Consider the following 24,852-nt stretch of genomic DNA (forward strand, 5'->3'; position numbering starts at 1 on the left):
TTTTTGGTTTTGTTTTGTTTTTGTTTTTTTTTCAAGACAGTGTTTCTCTATGTAGTTTTTTTTGTTGTTGGTGGTGGTGGTGGTTTTATTTTATTTATTTTTTTTTTTGGTTTTTCGAGACAGGGTTTCTCTGTGCAGCTTTGCGCCTTTCCTGGAACTCACTTGGTAGCCCAGGCTGACCTCGAACTCACAGAGATCCGCCTGGCTCTGCCTCCCAAGTGCTAGGATTAAAGGCGTGCACCACCACCACCGGGCTGAATGTGCTTTTTAAAACTGGAAGTTCATCGAGCATTTTATTGTTCACCATGCCTCAAAGTTGGGCCTGACTTAATGTGTTGCTTCTTCCCATCATACATATTTAATGAATGAATTCAGTATATATGACTAGAATTATTTTTCCATACCTTTTACAGCAACAATGGGCTCTGTACTTAGTATAAGTTAAATGAAACTTGAAAAACAGTGATAAAAGCCAAGAGTTACAAAGGTAAAACGCAAAGTCAGGCCTAACTCTTTGGTGTTATGGTAGAAGCCTAACTCTGTCACTTGCAGCAGCAGCAACAGAGTAGGGCAGAATACAGTAGCTGGATTTCACAGAGCTGCCTACAGATTCAGTCAATTTCTCAGGGAAAACAAAACCAGGAAGGTTGTAGCATCATCAAGGAAGAAATTTTTCTAGTTGTCCATAGGTCTATTTTAAAATTATTATATTATTAAGAAATATTCAGTGCTTCCTTTAATGTGTCTAACCCTACACAGTTCCTCATTTCTACTCCCCACTCAACATGAGCATAGGTTTATCAGAGCAACAAAACTGTAAAGGATAATTTCAGGTCAAAACCAGGAAAGAGGTTTAGAAGAACCTTTGTCTATAGCAGAGGAATCTTCACCTGCAGTATGAGAAAATTCACATGTACTCAATCCACACAAAGGTTGGATGTCTACTCTATTTCGGTTGTGATCAATGAACCAAAACATCTTTTAAAAAGTTCAAACAATCTGGGCCTGACAGCACAGGCCTGGACATCCAGAACTCCAGAGAAAGAAAGATCTCTACAAGATCTAGGTCAACCTCAAACTAAGCTACAAAATAAGTACCAGGAAAAAATGGTGAGATCCTGTTCAAATAGAAAGATAGATGATAGATAAATGATTGATAGATGATAGATGGATGGATGGATAGATAGATATGGATGGATAGATAGATAGATAGATAGATAGATAGATAGATAGATAGATAGATAGGCAGGCAGACAGACAGACAGACAGAGTGTAGATTAGTCTAGACACAGGAGGAATGCAAAGGGAAGAATGCAGTAGCCTGTGTTCCTGGATGATGTTAGGGTATATTAGGGGTGATTAAGAATTCTTTTGGAAGGGATCACTTTGTCTTCTTTGAATACACCAAGGACATCTCCCTATGTCAAACCTTCCTTTACCATAGTCTCTCTTGCTCCACTATCCAGTGCCATGAAGGATGAAGTATGTAGGGCTTCCAGTTCCCAGCTTCATCACATAATCTCCCTTATCTGAGCAATAAAGATGTCATTGAAACTTGTGCTCATTATAAGTGTGAAACTTTTTCTTCTTATTTCTCAAGACATTCTATTGATGTTGCACACAGCAAGTTATATGCAAGATTCCTAGTCTATGAATGGTAGGCCACAACTTTCTCCAGATTTCCTTTCCATTACTCCCCTGAGCTCCAATGCTCTCTGCTCTCTTCCTCCAAATACAGCACATTTGTTTTACTTGCATGCCTCATGAGTACATTGATCTGACTGCTTTCTGATTAAATCTGAAAGATTAATTAAATCTGCAATTAAATCCCATTAAATCTGCAATCCAGAACTTAATAAAAATTTAACTTCAGATTTCTCAGTTCCCCAATCCTAATATTTAACGGATTTTTTCTTCTTTTTCCTCACAAATGCCATAGAGTGTATGCCATAGAGAATATCAAAGCTTCTCATGTATGTTATTGTATAATCCTGTAGTATCTTTACATATACAGGCTGGGACTTCTCAATTACAGGCACTGAACTCAATGTTCTGGACTTATGTACCCAGTTCAAATACTGTGAACAGTTATCCCTAGAATTCTTACTTTTCTTGTTAATTTAGTACTCTAAATGTCTTCCTCCATCCAACACAGAAAGATGGTAGGTCCCTAACCTCCAGTATTGTTATTTCTTTTCCAATGACTTGATGTTTTGTCCAGTTTTACTGATTAATGCCATTCCTTTTCATTTAGGTTAAACTTTAATGCCCAGATACACTATGTAGGGGGCTAGCGAGATGCCTTAGGAAGTGGGGGAAGTATTTGCTACGTTAGCATGAGAACCTTAGTTACAGTCTCTGATACTCATGTAAAACGCTGGTCTTGCCAGGCACTGGGAAACAGAGATAGGCAGCCTAGGCTCATTGGTCAGTCAGTTGAGCCAATCAATCGTTAGCAGACAGAAGCCCTATCTCAAAAACAAAGTAAGAATAGAAAAAGGAAGAAAGACACTTGATGTCAGCCTCTGGCCTCCACACACACAAACATAGAGATATGCATAACACACACACACACACACACACACACACACACACACACACACACACACACACACACACAGTGGGAGGGAGGGAGAGAGAGAGAGAAAGAGAGAGAGAGATTAATGCTTTAGGATGTGTAACCAGCTGCACCACCTTTCCTGTTGTCTACCACCCTTTCAATTCTCCAGTCATGTTTCCATGCTCAAACTTATTCCACATGCTTCAGAGGTACAGAACTTCCTGTCTTCTTCAGGCTGAGCTCTTTCCTGCCTCCAGGACTTTGTACGAGCCATGCATTTTACTGAAATTCTCTTTTTTCCCATGTTTTATCTGTTTCTGGGGCTTTTCCCTGACACTCCTAAGCAGAGATCACCTTTCTCTTCCCTGTAACCTTTGTTCCCTAACATATTTTACATCTTGCACTTATCAAAACTTCATTGCAATGTGTGGACATTCCCATTTACTGCCCCATACTATCAGCTCTCTGTGACAGGGAAGACTATCCTCAAACCAAACCAAAAGCCAGTGGAGCAGAACTTTTCGTTACAGATTGAAAACAGAAAGAAGAGTTTAACCCATACTGGAGATGCAGAAAAATTCAATATCCATGAGTATCCTATAAAAATATTATATTAAAACAGACAGGAAATGGAACTACTTTATTTGGCTCATGTCAGGAATGTGGAAAAAATTGGAAAACAAATGTGAGTTTGAGGATGATGAAGACTAAGGATTTTGCTGCTAAATGAAAACAGGCAGACAGGGCTCTTGGCTCCTAATAACAACCAGCTCTCATTAGAAAATTTTAGACCCTGCCAATGAGGATCGGATGGTAGTCTACTTCCCTGAAAACTATTTGCTTATTTAGGGGATTTAAGGCCAACTAAACCATGACCCAAAAATATCAGTTCAGTGAAAACTGATGGCTTATTTCTCTAACCAATTTAAAATCTTAGGGGTAAATCCAGCCAAGTAAGCACAGAAGGAAACCTGTGGCATTTGGGGACAGGAAGGGACAGGCGTCACCATGAGACATACATAACTATATAAATACATTGTTTTAATAAAGCTGCCTCACATTGAAGAGACTCAGAATGTAGAAGAAATACATGCCAGTGATGTTTTCCATCCTATGGATGATTTAAGTTGAAATGACAGCAGGAAAAGTGAAGCAGGGTCAGCTGGCCCAAGAGGCATTTGATGAGGGGGAGTACTGGGTGGTGCAGTGTATAACAGAGGGTTATAAAAAAAAAAAAATCAGTGATCTGAGACCAGGAAGTTAGTTCTTAAAAATATATGGACCTTTAGACATTAACGCAATTCATATTTTAATGGCTACCTTTTCACTCTTTAAAATATTCTCGAACTCTTCTCCATTGGGCAGGCCTTTGATTTAGTTAATTCTAATTAAAAATATAGGTCTGAAAATGCCCCACATGAACCATGTGAACAAGAATGACTATGGCTTAACTATGTGACCTATTTATATTTAATAAACACATGACAAAGTTACCCTCCAAGAAGTCCTGTTTCACCCTTGCTTGCTCTGTTTTAGAAGGGAGGTATAATACAGAAAGTTGTAGTTTTTTACTTTTCTTGCTTAGAGTTCATTTGTATTTGTAATTGACACAGAAGCAATATTCTAGCCAAAAAAGCAATTCCCTAAGAAAATATCATGGTGTGTTTAATGTTTGCCAAGAACTAGACACTGGCAGACCACATAACCAGACAATAAATTAAAATTTCTGGATATATTTGTTCATTTGTTCATAAACTTTCCATTAATTGCAGCAGTGTTTTGAGTTTAATAAGTTATTCAATATCTAAAGGGATTAGGTCTAAACTAGCTGAGACATAAAAATCTAGTCCAAAAATATTGTTTGCTGATGTTGATGACTTATGCTTTTCCCAGTTACTAAATCTACTCTGTGTACTACAGACTGTTAATTTCCAGAGCTGTCAATATGACACCTTTCATCAACAAACATGAAATGGGTTTGGGGCATACACCTACATACATACTCATACATAACTGAAGATAACAAACAACCAAGAATGTCCCCCTTTTCACCCCACTGCATTTGTTTATCTATGTAGAATTTATAACCATAATATATGGTGTTTTACCTAGCTTACGGCTGTAGGGAAAGGGAAAATTGAGTATATGCAGTAGTCTAACTAATAAAGTAGGAAATGTTGATGTTTTATGGAGAAGCATCGCTTTATGACCTGGGCAAGCTTAGGCTCCATTTAATATAAGACTTGAGATCTTGCAGATGAAAGCATAGGAAGGTATATGGATTTTCAGATCTGGAAACAGTAAGAGTATCAGATGTCTGAAAAATGGGTGTTCCTACTGATAACATTTATGGTTTTACCATATCAGATCTACCATCGGTTTAACAGCTCATAAACCGAAGCCAACTTTCTGAATGATCATTTCATTCCTGAAAAGTAACCATAAACTAAGGGGGAGATACTGAGACATTAATCCTCACAGCAGGCAGCAATCCTAGGCCCAAAAACTTAATGGGGCTGAGCTGAATGGGACATAACAAGATGGCTATCCTAACAAAATACAGTCTATGTCTTCCATCGGATGAGGAATGTTCTCTTTCCATTTGCATTTGAACGTGAGAGAACATAAAGTGCCAGTTAAACTGAGTAATGTTGCATAACTAAATCACGGGGGTTTTGTTCAGTTCTCCAGTAGAGTATAAAATGCAAACTGGAAGTATTGTTTTAATCAAAGGTCTGAATAAGCAGTGTCTCATAGTTCTGCTTTGTTTGAATAGAGTTCTCGCCCCATAAGTCTGTATTAACAAAAGCCATACACACATACAAATGTGCGTGTGTGTACAATATAAATGGGCACAGGTGTGTAGATACAAGTGAACATACAGTGGTTTTTTTTGAGGGGGTGGACTTTTATCTAATAACTGTGGGAGTGATGTGCAAAGAATTAGTTTGCAATTCGGTATTAGGTGATTGCATATAATTTGTTAGGTATGCAGATGATTAGTTCTGCTCTTGGTTTGTCATTATTCTTGTGGTTTTCTTGACTGGCCTAAACAAATATCTGATATATGATGACCCTTTAAAGAGCTTTTATCTATTGGGTAACCTTTATTCACTTGGAGAGGCAATTGAAGTTTGCATTTAGTATTATAGGGTAGGCCTGAGTGCTTGGAAAAGTCTGTCCTAAATTTTGCAGGGGTGAATCTCCCATAACCTGGAAGACTTACCAATAGATAAGATGGCCCAGCTTCAGTATACTTCGAGTTCTTACATTCTCTGGAGTTCTGCACACAGCTTTAGACACAGGTCTTTTTCATTAATGAGAATCCCTGAATGACATTTTGGAGAAGGGAGAGGCAATGTTTTAACAAGCAAACCCTTCCAGCTATAACATGAAAAGGAACCCTGGGTTAAGACAGTATGGAAACAAAAGACAGAAAATTTACATTGTTGAAGAAATATTTAAGATTCCACACTCTTCTCTGTGCAGTAGGTGGAGGACAGGGGGTGGGGTATGCTAAGTTTAGGAAACTGCAGTTTACTTTTCTTGGAGACAACATGAAACAGTTCAGGAGTAATTTTTCAAACTTGAACGATTTCTCTGTTCAATACTGTTCATACTTTAGGAGAAATGTCAACGTTTTCTTTTGTTCATATTTTCTACCAATTTTAGAGAATTTTGCTGCTAGTGTGCTGACCAGTTCTCACCTGCAGATAGGTGAGAACATGGGGTGGGGTGATCTGAGGGCAGGATTGAGAAGCCAAGGCAGGGAAGTTCCACTTAATTCATATGTCAACTTGCTTGAAGCCATGCGAGTGCTCTAATCTTACACACACTTAAGTCTTGAGATTCTGAGGCTTCTCAGTGGCTCTTAGTTACCAAAGGACAAGTTGAGACTAAATACTCATGGTGTTCAGTCTCCCTGCATGTTCTATTAGCTTATATGGCCAGACTCTCCCTGTCCATACACTTTCCTCAGTAGGATATTATTTGGAGACATCTAGGATGAAATTTGACTTAAGTGTACACAAAAAGTCTACGTCTACAATAGAAAATGTACAAAAAAATAGATTATAGACAAGAATTTGCCATGTTGGTTTTTGTGTACTGATGCTGTCAAAGAGATGTGCGTCTGGCTAGGCAAACTGACAAAGATAATAAGCCCCACAATTAGTAAATACAAACAAAACAAAGTGAAAGAGTTGCCCTTTCGTTTTAAGGTTCTCTGTCCCTGTGATTCTGTTCAGCAAAGCGAGTTCTTGCCTTTTCACTGAGAAAATCCAGATCCAGGCTGTAGAATGGAAGGTACCCAAATCCTCTCTCTAGTGGGCTGCCCCTCTGATGCTGCCAACTGATTAACGTCCAATTTCTCCCTAGGCAGGCTTTCTGGGATGCATTACAGACCTGTGCCCAAATGGGACATCTCTATCTCCTGCCCCTCTTCCTCCTTCCTCTCCTTAGAAATTGAGGCTGCTTCTTGAGGATCCAGCCACTTTTATCAAGCTGGAATTTTCCTAGGAAAAAGTCAAATACCAATCTTCTTCTTCCTCCACCAGAATGGGATACAACTCAGCATTTCCTATCGCTGCTGCAGAAACTGATGTTAGAGACTGGAATTGAGAAGTGGGCATTTCAGCTCCACTTTACTTGAAGCCAACTCAGATTGCTACATAATGACCTAGCAGCACTCGGCAGTTCCTCCCGAAGTCAGATGCATTCAACAATCTTCTCTCAAACCATTCTCTCAACTTCTTTTAGTTTTAAATTTCCGGGTGGATAAGAGATTCAGAAATCGTGAAACCAGATCCTGGCATTTACTGTTTCAAATCCTGTACAATGATCTGGCTTATATCTTGCTGGCATCTATCATTTTAAAGCACTGGCACACACTTTGCTTTAATATCTTGTTACCAATATAACACTCCTGGCTTATGAGAGCATGGAGTACTATGCATCTCAAAAGTCACTGACATAAACTGAAGCTAGTGAAATCCTATGGAAAATGTTTGACAATACATATCATGAATTTTCAAATAGCTGTATTCTTTGATTTTAATCACATAATTTCTGACAGTCTACTCTAGCTATATAATTCCAAATACAAAAATATAGACATAAAAGCTATTTTTGAAACACATCAGAAACAATGCATAATTGGAAACAATCTATAGGTTTTTAAATACAATAATGGGGAAACAAATGAACTATCAGGCAGATAGTGATATATTAATGAAGCTTACAAAATGGTAAGGGAAAAGTCAGCGGCAATTGATTAAATGGAAAATGTAAACCCCAACCTATAGTTTTTTACTTGTAGTATAATAACTGTGCCAAAAGTGTTGAAGTGGAGTCTTCAAATGTCTATGCAAATATGTCTTTACATTTCAATAATGTACCAAAGCCTTAACAATGACTATCTGTAGTATTTGAACATTCAGAAGGATTTCTGCTCTCCCATTGCAATGTGCTTTTATCTCCACATGCTTAGTAGGTTCCTTTTAAGACATCAAAGGTTAGTAGACAGAAAATATGCAAATATTAAATACTTGAAAGTAGTACAATGGAACATTTTATTTTTGGAAGATGTACTCTGAAATGTTTACTCTTTTATCTTTTCCCATATCAGATATTATGATAAATCTTGCATTCAGAATACACTTTTTTACCCTCTTTTCTCACCAGCCTTCCTGCATATTGAGCTAGTTCCTGTCTTTTTAGTACTACATTGCAACCATCACTTTAGACTCTTCACTGCCCCCATTCTAGATCCTTCTTTGGCCAGGGTTAAAATTCTTTTTATCTAAACAATTTTTAAAAAGATTGTTTTTATTTGCCTGTACCCAGTTTTCTAAGAATCAAGGAAGAAAATAAAAACTAATCTATTAGGAGAAGAGTTGGGGAGAAGAGTGAAATTGAATAGAAAAATGGAAAATGTGACAGTGGTCAGGCATGCAGATTAGTTTAAAGTAGATCCCCAAATATCAGAAGGAACCAACCAGGAAGTTGGACTGAATGTTGTAAGTCATTAAGGATATTACAAAATTTTATTTAAAAAAAAAAAACAATTGACTAATTTAGCCATGGCCTCAAATGGACCTCAAATCAGATATGACATATCAGGAGGAAGGAACAAGACTAGAAGGAACAGAGGGGAGGGGATGTGTGGTGCCCTGATAGCAAGTCAGCAACAGAGCTCATGTAGAGCAGAAGTAACAAGACTAAGAGATAGACCTGTCTTGGAGAAAGCCGAAGATAGAATCTGATGAGACAAAGTGAGATGGGAATTCGAAATATTTGGAGGATCTTAGATAGGCCTCAGCCCTACATAAAGAACTGCAGACAATTGAGGAAAGCTAGGAGCAGGAAAACTGGCTATGCCAGGGAAGAGTACTCCAATTGATTGACCAGTATTAAATATCCAACCTTGAAAGCATGCATACAGTTAGCATTATATGGACTTAACATGTTATATTTAGGAACATACATGTATGTATGTACTAATATGCATGCAACAACAATCAGTAAAAAGAGACTGTGAAAATTTGAGAGAGGAGGGAGGGGTGTATGGTAGGGTTTTGGGGAGGAAAGGGAAGAGAGAGATTATTTACGTTTGTGTTGTAGCCACATTAAAAGGATGGAAAAGAATGACACTAAGATGGTAACAGCAAGATTTGCCATTTGTTTTTCATCTTTGTGTCCACACTTTATAAGTACTGCCGTTTTCTGAACTTATTAGAAAAATGTAGATGTATATTGATCCAGATGTTTTAAGATGATACTCAATGATGGTATGTAATCTGTATAAAAATTATAAGGTTGAGGGAATGATTCAGCAATCAAGGAAATCTGCTGCTCTTTCAGAAGACCAGGTTTTGGTTCATGGCATTCATATGTTAATGTACTTATGTTAATGGTCCCTAGTACCTATAATTCCAGTTACAGTCCTCAGTACTATGATAATGAATGCTCAATATATGTACAAATTCAATGATAAACTGAAATTATACCATCTACACATACCTGGTAAGGAAAATCCTGCTTCAAAATTTCATTTCATTTGCAAATGGTTATTAATTGGAGATGGCTATTAATTGGAGTGGTTATCAATTAGGGATGGAGGCATGTGTCTACTTCTTTCAGCTCTAGTACCTCATCTGCTGCAGACCCGTGCAGGCCCTGTGCATGCTACCTCAGTCTCTTTGAGTTCACAAGTGCGTAGTGCCTGTTGTGTTTAGAAGTCCTTGTTTCCTCAGTGTCCTCCATCTCTTTGTACTCATACATTCTTTATGCCTCCTCTTCCACAGAATTCTCTGAGATCTGAGGGGAGGGATTTGATGGAGCCATCCTGTGTCTGAATATTCCAAGGTCTCTCACTCTGCATAATGTCTGACCTTAGGTCTTTTCCCATCTGCTTCAGGAGGAAGCTTTTCTAATGATTACTGAACAAGGCACTGATCTATGAGTATTGAAGAATGTCATTAGAAATCATTTTATTGCTAAGTTCCTCTAGAGGAGCAGAAGTATTTGGCTTTCCCCTTGGTGCCTGGGCTATCTAGTCCCACAAGGAGTATTGGGGATTGGTTACATGCCACTTCTCATGCAGTAGAGCTTAAGTACAATCAGATATCAGTTGTTTACTCCCACAAGTTTTGTTCAACCATTGCACTAGTGTATTTTGCAGGCAGGACACAACTGTAGACAGAAGCACTTATTGCTGCATTGGTGTGTACATTCCTCCATTGGTAACATGCAGAGCACCTTCCTGTGCCAAACACACTGGCAAGTAGAAATGAAGACTCTAAGTAGGCATCAGCTCAACTTCTCCATGTTCAATGAGTTATATAGGCGTTGTCTTCATCAATAGGGGCTTGACATCAGTTGGTGGAGGGCAGCCTATGGTATTGGCAACAGCTTGCGTTGTTTGGGGGTTCCCATCGCACCTTTGGCCAGCAACTCAATTAGATGTAACCCATTCCTGATATTGGAAGCTTCATTTGATGACAAGAGATGTCCAGGTGAGTGAGACTCTGTCTCCTCTGTTATTTGGTAATTTTCTTTAGATCACCTTCATAAATGTATATTTTGGGGAAGCTTCTATAATATTAAGTTTCCATACTACCTCTCAAATGGCTCTAATTTTATCTGTCACTCCCTGTATTGTTTCCTTTGTCCCCTCTTCCCACCCCCTCCCAGTTTGATCCTCTTCATTCCCCCCTCATTCATCCATAACTATCTACTCTGTTTTCCTTTCCTAGAGAGATCTATATGCACCCCCTAGTACTCTATACCTAACTTCTGTGGTTCTGTAACTTGCTTATCCATAAATTAACAGCTATTATCCACATATACAAAATAATGTAATAATTTTAATAAATTTATAATCCATAAAGTAAAGAAACTATGTACTTAAAAAAATTTAATCTGGACTTAACTGGAAAAGAGTGCAATGAGAGTAGAATGGACTATCTTGGTGATCCAGGTGATGGAATCATGTGTCTCTGACAAGGCAGAAAGAAACTACAACAGGCAAACAGCAGGTGAGTGACATAATTTGAGAAAGGGCAGGCCCATAAACTAAGAACTGAAGCTGGTTTCTAGAAGCTAGAAACACTTTCAGAAGCTATGAGCCCTACCACACCACCTCTTAATCCTCTAAAGTGGATTTCAGACTTGGAGTCTCTAAGATTGTAAGAGAATAAATTTGGGTCTTTTTAAGCCCTTACATTTCTGCTTTTACATTTTAATGCTAAAGTAGAAAAAAATGAATCCTCTGCACTGAGCCACATGTGGGTAATTGCTGGTCTTCCCTTGGCCCTGTAAACGACTTTCTAGCTCTTCAGTTGGTGCCAGTTTCCTTACTGGAGTGTTGGCTAATTCTCAGAGGCTTTTCATATTCTCTCTTTACCAACTTTGTAAATGTAAGCATGTCTCCAGTCTCAGTCTAAAACTACATCACTCTAACTTCTTTTGAAAGCCAATTCCCCAGTCCATCTGCTCGGGTATGAATCCATACATCTGCTTACTTGAGTTGTCTATTCCACTGTCGTGCAAGGTCCTTAAATCTGCAACTGAACTATTTTCTTAGCTTGCTGCATTTCAAGTGTTAGAAATCTCAATGAAAGTTCACTGTCATGTACCCAGATTTTCTAACCTAGAACACACAAGGAATAATATTATCTTCCCCCTTTTCCTTGCCATCTACAATTAATCAACATGTTTGATGAAGTCTGCTGGTTAAATGCCTGTGTGGCAAGTAGCAATGAAAAGTCAGTGTCAAACAACATAAAACAAATACAGAGCTCTCATGGCACAGGCCACTCAAGACTACACAAAGAGCAGTATTAATTCAAGTTGTTCAACTTGAATTATGCACAAGTGCTTCCCTACACAACAGTCACAGTAAGTTAAACACAAACATGCATATACACGGCCATGTGCAAGTGCAACACATAGTATCACGGACTTACTTCACAGTCTTTGCCCTTAGAGGACAGTGTAATGCTGGTAGCTTTTGGTCTTCTTTGATTTTCTACTTTTCTTTCTTAGTATTCCACCCTTTTCTCTTAAATCACCTTTATGTTTCCTTCCTTTTAAAAATATTGTTTGTGGAACTTTCCATTATTTTCTTTCACAATTCAGGATCATAAATTTTAACTCTCCTGTTTGTCTGGGATTCTTAGCCACCACCTTATTGCTTTTCCCACTCCATTGCTATCTCAGTTTGGGTTTTTATTGCCGTGAAGAGGCACCATAAGCATAGCAACTCTTATAAAGAAAACATTGAATTGGGGTGGCTTGTTTACAGTTTCAGAGGTTCAGTCCATTATCAGCATAACTGGGAGCATGGCAGCGTGCAGGAAAATATAGTCTGGAGCAGCTGAGAGTCCTATGTCTTGACTCAGAGGCAACAGGAAGTCTGCTGCTTGTCACACTAAGGGATGCTAAGAAAAAAGACCTTAAAGCCCACCCCAACAGTGACACACTTCCTCCTACAGGGCCATACTGCTTAATAGTGCCACACCCTTTTGGGGCCATTTTCTTTTAAACCAACACAATCACATAGCTCAGTTCTACTCACATTTCATTACCCACTTAACATATCAGGGAAGCATTCTTCAATGTTCTATTAATAACTAAGAAACAGCCTTTCCTTATATGCTCATATTTATTCTGTATCTGAATATACTATACAAAACATTGTTTTCTCCTTTTGGATTATGCTTTTCCTTTTGTACAACTTTGCACAAAAGAGTGTAAGAGTTGTTAGCATTGGCTATGTGTGTATACTCACAAAACCATCACTGCAACAAAGGTTTTGAACTTACTCATAATCTCCAAAAGATGTACTTGTGATTTTGTTCTCACTAATTGTGACACATATGTCTTATTCTCAATGTATTCCAAGCATATATGTACAAATGCTACAGAGTGGAACTCAAGGTATATTAGATGACTTAATAGAAATACATTTGATGAATGAAGTATCAAGTAATCATGCTTATCAAAGTATTAAATCTAAAAGGAAGCATCAAAAAATGTGTGTCCTTGTGATAACAAATTCTGTAAAACAAAACAAAGTCAGCAGGATTGAAAATAATGCTTTGTGATAATGACTAATTATATTTAAGTGGAAAAGCAAGAATTAAAAAGACCTACACAATTTCTGAACATATATTTATATACATTGATTTTATGTATGGCCAGAAAGGATAGTAGACATTGGCATAAAAGCTAAAAGTAAAGAAATTACCGATGATTTTCATTTTCTTCTTTGTGTTTCTCTCAATTTTTCAAAGAACATGTGTCACAATATGAGTTTTCCTGTATCTTTGAGTTTTGGCTAAAGTTCTATACTGTGGACAAGAAGTAGTAAATACTACCACATTGTAACCACAACAGCCAAAAAGCTGTCCAACACCTCTGCATTCAATTTACTAAATCTTAGTCATATTGTACTTGCTGCTGTCAGCCCTATCCACAAAGTCAAAAATCATAATTCCAATGGTGAGGGAACTTGGCAGAACATGAGTCCTTCTAGAGTATTTTCCACCTTATCTCATCAATAGGGTAAAGTACATGCAAGTCATTATTTAAATGATTGTTAATGTTCCAAATGAAATAGTCTCCAAAGTTTAAGATGAGGGACTTGACATATGGCTTAGCGGGTAAAGTGCTTGCCAGACAAGCATTAGGATCTGAGTTTGGATGCCTGTCACCCATGTAAAAAGCCACACACAGTAGCATAGCTATAATCCCAGTGAGGAAAAAGCAAAGATCAGTGGTTCCAAGGGACTTGTTGACCAGCCAGCCTATCTGAATTACTGAGCACCAGGTTGTGTAAGAGACTTAGTACCACGAAAATAAGATGAGAAGTGAAAGAGGAACACACCCAACATCTGTCCTGACTTCCACACACATGTAGACACATACACACAGATACATGAACATGTGTGCGTACATAAACCTCTAGCACAGATATTCCACCCACACAAACATACACACACCTGCCAACACGTGCACACACACACACACACACAGAGACATACACACAGACACACACACACACACACACACACACACACACACACACACACACACACACACACACACAGTGGTAAGGGTTACCAAATCCAAAAATCCAAATAAATTAGAGCACAGAAAGGATATATGTTTCCCATGTAATCAGTGAATATCAAAAAATGTGGTATGTGTAAGTAATTGCAATGTGTCTCTCAATAATGGGGATCTCATCCACTAAGAGAGGACACAAACAATAAGTAGTATGAGATAAATGGGTGTGGGGAAAAGATGGTATGTTACCTAGTTAAATATGTAGTATACCAACTCACTAGGAACACTAAACATCTCTTTACGTTTCATTGAAAACCAATTTTTGAGCCCATGATTTGATAAGAGGACTAAAGGTCAAATAAAAATAAAAGCAACACCAACCAAGCCAATTTTTCTGTTCTGGGTGCTGTTGATCAAACCCAGGGAATTGGGCACAGCAGGCAAGTCCTCAACCACAAAGCTACAGCCATAGCCCAAGCAATGTTACACTATCCCTCATGTGCTAGTTGACATGGGACACTTTAAGGTATAGATTGAGCACAGGTAGGAAGAGATGCAGAACACAGTGAGTGAGATGATGGGTAACATCTCTTTTACTCATGATCCTGCCAGAAAGTCTCACTGCAGTCTTAAAAACAGGATCTAGGAGTGGAGTGAAATTTTGAATTGTCCACATTTTGTTGGGTTGAACCCATTTAGAAGCTACATTGGGCTTTGTTGATGTAAGACAGTTTGTACAGTGCCAAGCATGATGTGCTGATTGTTCAAGGTGTGAACCATGTGTACCAACACAGAGTTTATTAGCCTGCTCAAAGAGACATATTGGGGGCCACTAAATCCATTTCTTGTTTACATCACTACTGAGTTTAGTCCATTTGATTAACCACATGCTCTCGCATTAAATCGGTATGGCATTTTAATAATAGAAAGAAATGGGAACACATTCTCAGAAACCTCACTATACAGCTCTTTCTCAGGGATAATGTTAGAAGATTATAACAAATTTGAAAGTGGCAGGTCACTATAGTATTTTGGTATACCATCACTTGTTCCTATCTTACCTGAATCTAGGGCTCTTAATTCTTTAAAGGAACTTTATGCTATTATTTTATAAGCCATCATAGTGGAAGTATCTCTAAATTTTCTTTTCCCCTCAAGACTCAACAGTTACTGACACATAAGGAGGCATGCAGAACATTCAATTTCTTTAAAAACAATTTACACCAAATTCACTTTTATATTTAGAAGTTACAAGTTACAGAAAGCTACATCTGACATGTATTCATGCTAACATGTTTTCAGAGAGTTATTCACAAGGGAATGTATCAATATATGGTTTGTGCTCCTTATAGTCACAATAAAATAAATGTATATCTACTTTAAAAACTAGATATCTCAGAAATGGCTTTTTTAATTACTAGTAACATTTGTTTATGTCTCCACTGGTCTTATCAGTGATGGTTATCTGCATTATTTTCAAATGATCCTTCAGTTTGTATGATGGTATTGCTATATGTGTTGAGCCTGTCCATCATGCCTCTGAATCAGAGACCCTGACCCAGAGCTCTGTCTTTTCATGTTTCACCTCTTAGGATTTAATAGCTGCCTAAACGACTAGTTACTTGGGACTTAGGTCAGACATTATTCTCCTTACACAGTCTTTTCCTCCATACCTAACCTACAGTAAGCTGTGGTTACAATCGTGTTTCCCTAAATTATTGGTTACAGCTCTATCTGCAATCACTCCCATCATTCCATTGCACAGTAAGATTCCAAATATTTAACCCCATGGAGAAGCAGATACCACGAGAGCTAGCATTTCAACCTCACTTATCACTTCTCAAAATAGAATGCTTCTGACACAGAAAAAGGCTCTACAGCTAGGTTTACTTCATATATGGGCAAAAGAGAGGACATGAAGATGGAATTACTGAAGTTTCCTCTCTAAATAGCATTGTCAACCCCTTCAAGCTCTACTTTCCATCAGCACTTTACCTCAAGACATCTTTCTGGTGAAAACATGGTTATAGTGATGTATGATGACTACACCAGCCACCAGGAACCAATGGGTGCATTAAAGTGGTTGAGATACTTCATCAATCCTCATCCCACAACAAGCTTCTCCAAGCAAATATACACATACCAAGATATGCAGTCTAAGTAAAGACTTTGCTTGTTATTAAACACAACAAAATGGGGAGACACAAATCTACATTAAAATTCAGAAGCAATCTTTCTTATCTAGTTTTCACTAATGAACAATTTACCTCTCTTTACTGACTATATTGTTTACTAATAGGATTTGTGAAAAGCACAAAGCAGACAGATAATAGATAGGTGGATGAATAGACAGACAGACAGATAGATAAACAGACAGATAAACAGATAATAAAATGGGTGGATAGTTGGACAGTAGAGTGTATAAGCACAGGTGTGGCTGTACATGGTTTTATTTATTTCTTCCCGAGTTTGAAGACTTGTACTTAGTTTGCTTAAAGAGAAGGCTGAAGGTCTGGAGAGACTATGAATTTCTAATCCTGAAAATAACATTGAAACTTATAAAGATTATATTGTTTGCTAGAAATAATGGCAATCTATGCTCCATTTTTTCTAACCCTGGGGATTGTTGTAACTGACAGAGAAGCCATGGATATGAGATTCTTGTGAGCACTTATTTGGTAATGTTGTGAAAGTGTTTGTGTGATCAGAGTGCACAGGCACCACCAGATCCCTGGGTTAGGATGTCTATGAGAGGTCAGTGACCATCTCAGTACTGGTCATGACAGCTTATGTATATAAGAACACATATGAACCACAGAGTGGAAGAATACTCCAAAGTATGGCTGTTTTAAGAAGATAAAACCTCAAGACAAAATATGTTTGACTTCTATGCTAAAAATGGGTGGTATCTATGAATATTTAAGCATAAAGTTTCCAGAGTTATGTAAATTCAGTGAAAAGTAAAAACACTTTCAGATTTTAACAGAACTCAGACTTAAGAATAATACACAAACTGTTTTAAGTATCTTTGACCTCTACACGTATATTGTTTTATTTTCCAAAAGTTATAGAAAACTATGTCTTTGTACATAGTTGTTCTATTGATATCAAAGGGATTATTCCCATTAGCTATTTGAATTTGTATTTTTATTCATCTGTTTACATCTGCAGTCCCTTAACACTGTTAGTTATGTTTTTTTTTAAATATGCTCAGCTCTACTTATTAGTCATTAACACTTCTCTTAAGTGTGGTTAAATCAGTTATATAAAGAGCGATTTTAGAATCCAAAGCGTTTTTTTGTGTGCTTTTATTTGGTTACAGATTGATTGGTTTCTTTGTTTTTTTTTTTTTTCTTTTGGGGTATAGTTTTATTTTGTTTTCTTGGTTTGGGAGATTTATTGTTATATTGGGTTTTTGTTTGTTTTATGAGGAAAAAAGTTAAAGTTTAGAGGGTATGGACAGGGAGAGGGTCAGAGAAAACTTAGAGGAGGGGGAAATAGGGTAAAATATATTTAAATTTTAAAATTGATTTATATGATAAAAAGTAAAATAGAGGTGTTTCAATGACTTATTAGCACCAATCCAATAAATTTGATAAAGAAAGAAACTGTATCCACATATTTAGTCAATAAACTTTTATTCAGTTATTCATTGGCCAAGGCTAAGTGCTCAAAAAGAAACCTGGCTAAAAATGCTTATCAGCGAAAAAACTTGGAAAATTATCATCAAGCAAGCCAGGTTATATGTGACAGATCTACTTGCATAGAGTTGTCGGCCTCAGCAGTCAGAGAAGTTTATTTTGTTATAATTACAGAGACTGCATTGCATGTGAGTATGAAGATGCTAACAGGCTTATCTAATGAAGTCTTTTCTGTTGAGTGACAGTTAGCTGTCTATTTACCATGCGCTTACATGGCCTTTAGTAAATTTATTTTAAAAGGTAGGGATGAGTGGATAGAGAATAGAGGAGAAGGGATAAGGTATATTGACATCTTTTCTTATAAGCACAATAAACCTACCATATCGGAGCCTCACTTCTATGGCCACATTCAGTTTCTTTACTCCAAACTTCATTGCACTGGAACTAGCGTCTGCACACATTTCAGGGTGGAGATTTAAATATTTCATCTGCAATTATTTGTTAGCTCCTTCCAACTGGTGAACAGAAGAGCGATAGAAAATGGTTACTCCAGAAACATCATTTGTTCACTCTCTCCCTTTTGGTATGGCAGATTTCCCATGCCTGCTTTCTGAAGGATGCCTTCATAGTTCTGAGTTTTGAACGTGATATCTCACCGCCTTTCCCTCTTGTCATAAAAGTTCTGTGAGAAAGGAAATAGAAGATAGGCACAGACAATCATAGATGAGAATGGTGATGATGCCCGCACATGTGCACACATGCGTGTGCGTGCACGCGCACACCCCCCCCACACACACAAACACACTTGTAAGAAGCTTTCCTCCCTCTCATGACATTGGATATTAGTAATATGATACCATACACAGTAGCTAGGTTATCATGTCCAATAAGAAGCAAAATGAACAAAAAGTAGGACCCAAACCAAGCAACAGTAGTCACGTGACTTACAATCTGTTTCAATCATGTTTGTCCTTTACTTGGATTCATTTTAAACTGGATATTTGTATTATATGTAAATAGACATAATCTTGAACACTGAACTTGTCATATCTTATAGCAAGCTGAAGCACACGAGTAAAATTATTTGATCATTCTGGATAAGTAAAGAGAAACCTTTAGCATCAAAATATTAAGGACATGACAAAAATCCAAAATTCCTCTTTTATTGCTAAATACAAGGTACTGCTGTTTTCAGGATCATGTCAAAGTTCTTCTTGCAATCTTAAAACCAACCTATTTATTTTTGGTATTACGTTTCTCTTCATTTCTATCACTCTTCTGTTCACCAGTTGGAAGGAACCAAGTGCCTTCACTCAAACAATGGAATGAAGCGGTAGGATTTATAACCCATATCCTGACTTCAAAGATTCTGGTCCTGACTGCTAAAATTTATAAGGAAGCAAATATATATATATATATATATATATATATATATAGAGAGAGAGAGAGAGAGAGAGAGTGATTGCTTATCAGCAAAGTAGAGGGAAAAAGATGGTTAAAGCAGAAATGTTTAGCTGTCATAGAATATTCCTTTGTCTTCCACAGACTCACCTTCAAAATTTTCAAATTACATCATTTTTAAAGGTCTCATAACCTTTTAGATTTAAAAAATACTCTGTTACATGTCTGGAACATAAAGAAAGGATTAATGCCTAGCAGCAATTCGAAAGAAAATAATTTTTGCATATTTTTACATATTATTAAGAATCAGCCTTATTTCCCTCTCGTGAGTAGTATCCCCAAGACCCACAGTGTCTACTGTGTTAAGTGTGGGTTCAAGAGATTGCGGGCACTGATGGGCCTCTGGCTCAGTTACTTCTTTCCCCTTGCAACCTCACATCGCTATACATCTGTTTTGTTGATTCAGAAGAGCACTTGAAATACTTTACAGTTGATTTTGACAAGTGCTACAATTTGATAAGGGAAGATAATTCTTGCTGAGATGATTTTCAAAGTACAGAAATTACACTTTTGAGTCGATATTACCTTTCTTTATGATCAGAATTTTCATTTAATATACAGCACACTTAAGCTTGCTAATCACATCTCTTTTCTGAAAAAAAAAATGATGGGCTTCTTTGATCTCATATATTAAATCATTAAACAAATTCTTATTCCAGATTCTGATTGTTTTCTTTGTTGCAGATATGTCTGCCAAATTTAAAATATCAGATTTTGAAAATGCTATATGAATGTGAAGAGGGAATTTAATTAACTGAGAGGCCCCTGATCATGTAACTGGACTGATTGATGAGTTACTGGGATGTACATTTCTGCATGCCTCTAAATCCACTAAATTGAGAACTAATCAGTAGTTCTTTAAAGGCTACAGACTTGTTATTGGTAGAATAATCACTTTTATCAAGTAAAACATATGGGCATGATTTTGATCTGTATTAAATTATTCTTTTACCAAGTAGAATTTCTATTTTTTTTAGTTATAAAATAACATTTTCACATTTGAGGTAATTTTGATGACTTATCATTGGTTTGCTTTGGTCAACTAATGCTGTGCAAAGGTTGACAAAATTTAGATATTATGGTTATTTGAAATTTAGTTATGGACAACTCATGATTTTGCCTTATTTTAAAGCAAACTGAATGGATCAGGGCTTTGAAATCTCAGCCATGTCTGTATGTTTGTTTCTGGGGGATAACTTCAGTGATTAAATCCTTGGTATGAGTGTGATGAAACCAGAACCGGAACCATGCCTCCAAACACAGCTAGTGTGGAGTAAATGTCACACTATCGTCCCCTGCTGCAAACCTTGTGTCATTAGTCTAATGTAGCCAAACAGCTTCTCGGTATTTTCATCTACAACTTAGGTCAACTGATATCAAACTGGTTTCTCTGGGTTTCCCTATATAACCCAAATTTTATACCCAACAGACAATCCCAATTAGAATTTTGTCACGGTGTGTCTTCAGGTGCATGTGCACACGCAGACTCTCACACACTAGCATGTATCGGTTGCAGAAAAATGGGTCCCATTATGATATTATCAAACATCTTTATAAGGTACTTTGATAGTGTACCGTCATTCACCCTTTTTCTTGCTCCACCTTGCCAATGACACTCTTTCTCTTCCAAAAGAGTGTCTTTGCTACCTCTACATTTTTAAAATTCAAATATAGATTCTACATGGGTTAAATAATTTTAATTTTTGTTCTAGGGATAAGAAGATTGAATGTATTAATTTATACCTGTATTTACCTCCTAATGAATATCAAGGAAATTCTTCACCTGTCTGTGCCACAGATCCCACATTTATACACTGAGTGTTCTGGGTTTATTATTATCCTGATGGGAATACTGAAGATAAAATAAAATAATGAATGTAAGCTTTTATACAGTGCTTAGGAAATCTTTAAAATCTGAGAACAGTGATTATTGATTTTTTAAATCACCAATGCCATTTTCATAGTTACTACTTCATCTATGGTTTATTATAATAAAAATAATGTCCAAATTTTTCATTATTCCATATTCTACCCACTTCAGTTCTCTTATATACCACAGCTATTTATTTTAAAATATTACTCTCATTTCATAGCTCCTCTATTTAAAATAGGCTGTAGTTAGTTACTAAAATCATAGATTTTTAAGATCTCCATAACCTGCCTTCAAAAGTTTTATAACCTATGCTTCTGTTATTTCCTTGTACAAACCTGCTCTCTGTCTTTGTGGGATTAACTTTTGATTGCCAACTTCACTACTTTTTCACACCTGTGAGACTTTTAACTGATGAAGTGGTAGATGTGATCAACTGATTGAAGGACATTTTTTGCAGGCTTTTCACATGGTAAACTTGTAGCCTGTTTTTGGAATTTCTTTGGCTGTATAGACAGTTAAGCTCTAATTATCTGGACAAACAAAGGCAAGAGCTATCAGAATTAATTCATCATTAACTCTGACTGGACTCAACCTTTCAGAGTTCAGATACATACGAAGATGTATTTCTGAATGACTTAAATGTGTTTTCTTACTTTGGTTAAGGGCAGCTGTTAAACTTAGCAAGGCTTTCCCTTGATAGGTCACAATAGTTCAGCTTCTCAAGGTCATCATTTGTTCACTCCTAAAAAATATAGACCTACAAAAAGTAGGTGAGGACATATAGAACTGGAATTACAATTTCTAAATTTTATGCTCGACTTAGTCATTTTCAGCTTATTTTTATACTGATATGACCTTTTGATTAAAAGATAAAGATAAGAGAGAGAAAGACAGGTAATTACCTTCCATGCCCCTCTTCAACTGATGAATATAGCTTATCTAGAAAGAATGCTTTTAGTGGACAATACCCATAATAAGACACTGCCCATGATGTAAGACCAATGGGGGAGGCAGAGATAGGTTACTCTAACTATTAAAGGATTCCGTGTGAGATCAGAGTTTATCAGTCACTATGATTATTGGTGAACGACAAAATCAAATATGAGAAAGTAAGCCTGACACAGAGAAGAAACAGATAAAGGAGTGTGGGTTCTGGTCTAGAGCTTATTTAGAAATGAGATTTTAAAAACATAATTGTACAGTATCTGTATCTTTGTAATGTATTCAAGAGTCATTATTATTTGATCTTGGTCTACCTTTATAGGCTCATCCTCTCTTTATGTATCGCAGGTGCAGTTCATCAAACAGGCCATATTGAATTAGCCTAGGAGCCTAACTGCATCCTTTGCTTCTACCTTTTGCTTTGCTGGCATACAGCCTTATCACAGAATCCTGGGAGATTCTTTTCAACCCCAAGCTAAAATATGTCATTCCTGTGGTACAATAGCATCCCACATCACGCACTCATAATAAAATCCAAAGTTTGAAGAATATAAGGCCCTACAGGATATGATTCCTGCTAGTCCTCATTACTCATTTTTCCTATTTCATCCTTGTTCATTTCATTTCAGCAACACTGTCTTTGTTACTACTCTATTCACAAGTCATTCTTGATTCTGAGATGGCCACACAGAGACACCCAGTGTTCACCTCCTTCCGCACAGAGAAGAAGCAAAGAAACAAGAACACAGACGCATCCAAGGTCAAAACTGCAAGAGGATCTTGATGAGAACTCTGCCAGCAATGAACACAGGAAGGCAGCACAGACAGGAAAACAAAGCCCATGGGCAACTGTGACTTCAGCTTCTGGCCAGGAGTCAACTCCAGTACAGGTGAAAAGGGTGGGTGGTAGAGTTCCAGCATATGCCGTAACTGAATGCTGCCAACCTTAGCTGTGAAAATATCACAGTCACCCCAGGCTTATAGCCAAAATAGGGGAGCTACTCAAGGTCAACACAGTATTAGAAAATGTCAGTGCTGAGGGGACATGAACAGCACCCTGCTGTCATTCACAGAAACATGAGTTCCTTCAATCTTCCCAGAATTCAAAGAGAAGAATTTCAGGTCTAGCCATTAGGAATCACAGGTGGAGTTTTTTAGGTATTTGTTTGTTTGGTTTTTTTTTGTTGTTGTTGTTTAATCACATATAGAATGGTGCTAGAGAAAGAATGATAGCATATAAGACTACATAGGTGTGGATTCCTCACAACACCTATTATATATTTCATGCTTATTAAGAGGAGAAGAACTGAAATGCCCCTAGACATATGATATAGAAATTCAAGCACCAATTACTTTTGATTAGTACACACTGTATCCGTGTATCACAGCATCATTCTACCACACAACCACATGGAATGATTGTTAAATTCTTAATCTTTACGAAAATGAAAATGCTAATAACCCTGATTTAATTGTCACATATTGTATACATGCATAGAACACAGGCACTCCACAAACAATATTTTAAAACTCTGCCTCAGAAACATGGCAATTACAGTACTTTCTTCTCCAAATAACCCCCTTACACACTGGATATCATAATTCTGAGACTTCCTTGCCCTCTTTCTGTTGAGATATTTATTCGAACATTAATTTACCAGTTATGTCTACTACAAATGTCCTCCTTAAAACTGCCATAGATCTGCTCTACCCACAGAGTTCTCTTACTCCATTTGTGTTACTTTTCTTTCTTTAAAACACTTCTCTTTTGGCATGACACTTACCAATTTCTCTGGGTTTGTTTTTGTGTTTCTGGTTCTTCTCAGTAACGTAAGATGTAGCTAGAGTTTTCCTGCCTGGCCCACAGTCAGGACAAATCTCTCTCACCTGCCAGTCCCACAGCCGCTCAGACCCAACCAAGTAAACACAGAGACTTATATTGCTTACAAACTGTATGGCCATGGCAGGCTTCTTGCTAACTGTTCTTATATCTTAAATTAATCCATTTCCATAAATCTATACCTTGCCACGTGGCTCATGGCTTACCGGCATCTTCACATGCTGCTTGTCCTGATGGCAGCTGGCAGTGTCTCTCTGACTCAGCCTTCCACTTCCCAGCTTTATTCTCCTCCTTGTCCTGCCTATACTTCCTGCCTGGCCACTGGCCAATCAGTGATTTATTTATTGACCAATCAGCAACACACTTGACACACAGACCATCCCAGTAAGATGCTCCTTAAAGAAAGGATTTTTTATCATGTAGTTCATATTGTATTTCCACACTAAAAGAATTTGAGGTACATACCAGGCAAGTAATAAATAACTGAGGATGGATGCGCTTCCATTTTTCTACCCCTTGCAATTTGCTACATGCAATTCTCTCTATTTCAAATGTTTCTCATTTTGTATGAAGAGCATTGGGGTTCATATATCAAGAACATTACCCATCTTTTCTTTCTTGAAACATAAATTTGACCATTTGATACAATGTAGGATTCTCTACTTGAGTAGTCACAGGTTCGTGTATGTATAAGTAGCCATTATTAGGATTAATTACACAAACAGCTTTCAGGGATGGTGCCTTTTTCTCTTTTCTATTTCCAGCAGCTCAACGCTGGGGCTTAGGGAGTGTTTGTTGTATTTAGTGAGTGAATTCAACTCATTATGCTTCCTCCCAAATCAGTTTTCACTGGAACCAAGATATCTTTCAGTCAAACTAATAAGAACCTTGAACTCCTCTTTCCAACCCCAATTCCTATTTTGTAGCTGTCGAGTTGATAACTGTCTGTATGTCAAGTTTTCAT

The sequence above is a fragment of the Peromyscus californicus genome, unplaced genomic scaffold, assembly GCF_007827085.1.
Source record: "Peromyscus californicus insignis strain IS unplaced genomic scaffold, ASM782708v3 Scaffold_6__1_contigs__length_162567912, whole genome shotgun sequence".
NCBI lineage: Eukaryota > Metazoa > Chordata > Mammalia > Rodentia > Cricetidae > Peromyscus > Peromyscus californicus.